At 33.9% G+C, this 6,000-nt stretch overlaps 1 pseudogene across 1 annotated transcript in view; it reads right to left on the reverse strand.

Annotated features, from left to right (window-relative positions):
- Nucleotides 1–4,572, reverse strand: part of LOC145759899 (lysosomal protective protein-like) — a 32,118-nt pseudogene extending 27,546 nt beyond the window's left edge. The window contains exons 1-4 of the transcript XR_014286551.1: nt 4,395–4,572; nt 3,572–3,683; nt 2,355–2,492; nt 1,608–1,766 (exon numbers count right to left, since the gene is read on the reverse strand). The product of XR_014286551.1 is annotated as a lysosomal protective protein-like (transcript). The remainder of the gene's footprint in view (nt 1–1,607; nt 1,767–2,354; nt 2,493–3,571; nt 3,684–4,394) is intronic.
- Between the last annotated feature and the right edge of the window lie 1,428 nt (nt 4,573–6,000).

The raw sequence follows: 6,000 nt of genomic DNA on the forward strand, positions 1-6,000 counted from the left end.
GACATTTTATTACTTGCAAAATCACATGATCATATTACAAGTCATAACATGATTGCACAAAAATTTTTTTTTTTTTTTTTTTTTTTTTACTACCACCCATTTGGGCCTTTAAATAAACCACACAATAACTGCAAACAAAGTGCAATAAATTAAAAAATGTCATTTTTATTTTTAGAATGTTTTTGTTATTGTAAACAAAAATTTATCTGCCTACTTAGCTGAAAGTTTAAAAAATTATGACCTGTTATTACAATAATATTATTACAACAATATTTATTTATAATAATTACATACTGATTTTAAAATGATATAGTTGTTAAAACACTAGAATTTACTACATGTAGTACTTGGTTCGATTTCCACTGCTGGTTGATTTTTGGCTTAGCAGAAGTTTGTACTAATTATAACACCTTTTTTGTATATATCTTTATCCTCGATGTGGGAAAGTCGAATGCACGACTTAAACATAAAGTAACATTAGTTACTCCAACCCAGTCTGGAGTTGCCTTCAGCAGTTTGGGATATTATGGATTATAATTGCCGATAATTATGCTGCTGATTAAATGCTGGGGTTCGTTCCGTTTATAGCCCTTACTCAAGAGCGCTACAGCATAAGGTCAGTGGGGATTGAACCCATGACCCCAAGTGTGGTTACCACTACACCACCCCACCTTACTCGAAGGTGCAACAGCATTAAGGCATTGGAGATCAAACGCAGTACCTCATGTAGTATGGTAGTAATATGGTTTTACAAACTATCGTAATAATATGGTAACATGGTAATATTATAATGGTAATAAAATGTTCTCAAAAAATATGGTAATATAGCCATAATAGGGTCTTAAAAACTATTTTCCAAAAGCCTAACAACTTTATTTTTTTTTAATTTTATATTTTATATATGTAACTACCTTTTGTTCCATGATAAGATATTTCATAAACTTGTCCATATTTGGAAATAAGTGAGCCATATCATGTTTGTATCTCTCAAACGTTCCCTTATCTCCACCATAACAGTCCATATATAAAGCATATTCGTTTAAACCAGAGTTGTACACATATTGAAATGCTTCTGCTACCTTTAAAAAAAAATTTGAAAACAAATCAGTCAAATATATGATATTTATATTTTGTTTTTTAAAATATTTGGCATTACTACATAAGACCCTCGGTTTGATCCTCACTGCTTTTTTTTTGTATATATCTTCCTCGATGTGGGAAAGTCGAATGCGCGACTTAAACATAGAGTAACATCAGTTACTCCGACCCAGTCTCGAGTTGCCTGTGGCAGTTTGAGATATTATAGATTATAATTGCCTGATAATTATGCTGCTGATTAAGTGCTGGCTTAGCAGGAGTTCAAACCGTTTATAGCGCCTTACTCAAGGGTGCTACAGCATGAGATCAGTGGGGATTGAACCCACGACCTCATGGTGGTGTAGCAAGTGTTCTTACCACTACACCATGCTGCCGGTAGTTTATACCGTTTATAGCACCTTACTTAAGAGTGCTACAGCATAAGATCATCGGGGATCAAACCAAAAACCTCAAGTAGAAAATGTTTTAACCACTACACCACGCTGTCATTTTTTTAAAACCCAACAAACCTGAAAATTGATTTTAGCAGCTCCTTGCATAATTCTAACACTGAGCGTAGGAACGTATATTCCTCCATAACTCTCACCAGTTACAAAAAACTTGTTAGAAGAATATTCCGGAAATTTTTTAAAAAAATCGACGATGGCATTATAGTTATGAAGAGAAACCTATAAAAAAATTGATTATTATCCATAATTGGGCAAATTATTTAACATACACGCAAAATTGCAAATGTACTCAAATGTGATACTTTATATATATATTTTTTTTGTATATCTTTATCCTCAATGTGGAAAGGTCAAATGCGTGACCTAAACATAGAGTAACATCAGTTACCCGACCCAGTCTCGAGTTGCCTGTGGCAGTTGAGATATCAAAGATTATAATTGCCCGGTAATTACACTGCTGGTTAAGTGCTGGCTCAGCAGGAGTTCATATAGTTTATAGCACCTTACTGAAGGGCGTTGCAGCATGAGATCACAGGGAGTCAAACCCTGGACCTCATGTAGTGTAGGAAGTGTTCTGACCACTACACCACGCTGCCTGTTCATATATTGATTACTATGGGCAAATTATATAAAATCTACATATAACGAAGCTTAATGGACAATATATAAATGTATATCTTATATAAAGGCTTAATAAATAATTAAAACTGCCATTTGTGGTGCGCACGGAATTTATCACACGCATATAGTTTTACGGTTCTACAATTTAAAAAAAATTCTAAAGTACATTTAGTCCAAAATTTATACCTTGTCATCATCAGTCGTCATATCACCATTGTCATCGTAAGAATAACCGACACCTTCCGGAGATTCTAAGTATAACACATTTGCAATCTTGTTCCAACTGTATGGGTTAGCGAATAGTGTTTTTCCATCACTATTTACCTAACAAAAAATTAAAAATTTTAAAGTTGTTTTTTCATGTATTTTTTTATCTTCGATGTGGAAAGGTCAACTTCACGGCCTAAACATAGGGTAACATTTGTTACTCCGACCCAGTCTCAAAATGACTTTGGCAGTTTGGGATTCTATCGACTATAATTGCCTAATAAAAAAAACTGTTGTTTAAATATTGAATAGGCAAACGTTCATACTGTTTATATCATGTTACTTAAGAATGCTACAGCTTAAAAGCAGTAAGAATCGAACCCAACACCTAATGTAGTAAGTATACAAATACAGATGCAGGGACAGAGAACAACGTCGACCCTAAAATTTTAGTAGAATATTAGCACGCTCTTTATTTAGCTTAATATTACGAGTTTACAAATCTCATTCTGCCGACTTACATACAAACTAGTGCCAAATAAGGTAACCTTTTTTGTTGCCATATAACAAAGCATTTGTTGTCGAATAACATAGAATTTTTAATAACCAAATAACTTATAAAATAACACCGGTAGCATGCTGTAGTGGTAAGAACACTTGCTACACCACTCATGAGGTCGTGGGTTCAATCCCCACTGCTCTCATGCTGTAGCGCCCTTGAATAAGGTGCTTTAAACGGTATGAACTCTTGCTGAGCCAGCACTTTAGCAGCAGCATAATTATCGGGCAATTATAGTCTCTATAATATCCCAAACTTCCACAGGCAACTTGGGACTAGGTCGGAGTAACTGATGTTAATCTATGTTTAAGTCGCGCATTCAACTTTCCCACATCAAGGATAAATATACATACAAAAAAAACTTAGCCTTTTTTAGTCCGATTAACGAAGTTGCTGGTGGTACAACGTCAATATTTTTTGCGCATTGCATTTATATTATTAACTACATGGTCGTTGTTTGTTCGTCTTGTTAAAAATAACCAGTGCTATAACAGAAAACTATGTGGTAGGGAAAACAAATCGAAAAACTAGGGTAGACAACACACGAAAATTTGCGCGCTATAATGTCCACCCTGTTTTCGGAACCTAGATTGCCTCCATTTTTTTTTAATTTTTAATTTTATACAACAATTTTTACATGTAATGGGCCATTTTCTGAAAGAAATCCATCCAGTGAGCTACAACCTGGCCCTCCATTCAGCCATAACACCATAGGATCATTTGCAGGATTGCTTTGAGATTCAACAAACCTAAAAAAATACAAAAAAAACAGAAGTTTATTTTTTTACTTCTATTGTAAGAAGGTCGACTTAACTGCTTAAATATTAAAATTGCTTTAACTTAACCTTAATGATAATATATGGATATTGTTATAGTGAGGTTCTGAGTTTGATCCCCACTGCTTTCATGTTGTTGTGCAATTAAATAAGGCACTATAAATAGTATAAACACCTGCTGAGCCAAAAATAATGAAGCAATTATAGTCAATAATATCCCAACCGTTACCCTGACCCAGTTCTAAGTTGCATTTGGCAGTTTGGGATAATATAAATAATAATTTTCGCTAGTAAAACAAAGTGTTTTAACTACTACACTATGCTGGCGATCTAAAATGCTAAATTCTACTGGTATATAAAAACATTTGGAAATTAGTTATTAAACCGACAGCGTGGTGTAGTGGTAAGAACACTTGTTACACCACACATAAGGTCTTTGGTTTAATCCCCACTGATCCCATGCTGTAGTGCCCTTGAGTAGATGCTATAAACGGTATAACCTCCTGCTGAGCCAGCACTTAATCAGCAGTATAATTATTGGGCAATTATAATCTATAATATCCCAGTCTCCCACAGGCAACTCAAAACTGGGTCGGAGTAACTGATGTTACTTTATGTTTAAGTCGCGCATTCGACTTTCCCACATCAAGAATAAAGATATACAAAAAAAACATGATTAACTACCAGTAATGAAAATGCTTAGAAGATGTAGCATTAAGATAACCGGAATATTGTTTAAAACTTGTCATAGTTGACAAGCCCGGTAAACTCTTCACTTCATCTTCGGCAGGAGCTCCAAAAGTTAAAGTAATTACCAAACTTAAGATTAATAATTGTAACATGATTTTAGAAAACAAACTGAATAAATCTTAAAAATATGTCATTAAATATATCATTAAAAATATATTATTTTATTAAAGTATATTATTAGGTTATTAAAATAATATTAGTATTAAAATACAATAATTCCTATTAAAAATACAGATAATAAGAGCATTATGGTCTAATGGTTTTAAATCAACTGATCACTTTATGTTGTTTTAAAATATATACATATATCCTTGATGTGGAAAGGTCGAATGCGCTACCTAAACATAGAGTAACATCAGTTACTCCGACCTAGTCTTAAATTGCCTTTAGCAGTTTGGGATATTATATAGATTATAATTGCCTGATAATTATGCTGCTGATTAAGTGCCGGCTTTGCAAGAGTTAATACCGTTTATAGCATAAGAGCAGTGGGGATTAAACCCACAACCTCATGTGGTGTAGCAAGTGTTCTTACCACTACACCACACTGCCATCCAGTCTGGAAAGTAGGGCAGCGTGCACGCACAAGATTTTTTCTCTTTGAAAAAAATGCACGCCTGAAATTGTTTTTTCTGCACGCCTGGCTTTAAAAGTAAATGCAAAATTAAGGTAAACATGCTAACATAAATCACGCGTGCATGCGTAGCCCGGAAATTTTAATATGCATGCACGTGCAGTCACACCAATTTTTACGCTTGCACGCACAAGATCTCGTCGAAAACTGCCCTACTTTCCAGACTAGCTGCCGATGGCGAGATATTTATATTTACTTATATATATACTCAAGCTCTATGAACCTTTACCCTAACTTAATATTTACCATACATCCAATAATGAATTATTATTATTTTAAATTCCTGATAATAAATATATATTTTCTTGTTACTTTCATCTTACATTTTTAGAAAAGGGTAATTCTGAAATGATTTAAGTTGAGGTATATGGTTTAACAACAAAAAAACACCGACAACACTTCCTAATAGAAGGATGGGCCAAAATTCAGTTAACAAAATTTTGTACAAAAATAAAAAAAAGAGTTTCGATTTTACGATACTGGTTTTTAAATTTCTAGTAACGATTCAAATTTTTGCCATCACCAATCATTACATTCCGTTAAACAAGATACTAAACATTGTCAGACTGTCTGCAAAGAATTGCCGTGTTATTTAAATTTATGGCGAGCTTGTATTTTGCAAAAACTTTTTAATTTTTGCCTTTTTTTTATTCATTACACAAACATCGCGGGATTGTTGGGACTTCCCGGTTTTGCAGCAATTTAACTCGCTACAGCGAGTAAACCAAATGCCCGTAACGGCATTTTACCAACAATGTGACAATTTTCATTTTTTTTGTACATATCTTTATCCTCGATGTGGGAAACGGAAACAGTTACCCCGACCCAGTCTTGAGTTGCCTGTGGCAATTTGGAATATTATAGATTTTTTTTAACGAGGCTCAAACAAAATTTAGGATTACATTT

Source organism: Corella eumyota, chromosome 7 (assembly GCF_963082875.1).
Source record: "Corella eumyota chromosome 7, kaCorEumy4.1, whole genome shotgun sequence".
Lineage (NCBI taxonomy): Eukaryota > Metazoa > Chordata > Ascidiacea > Phlebobranchia > Corellidae > Corella > Corella eumyota.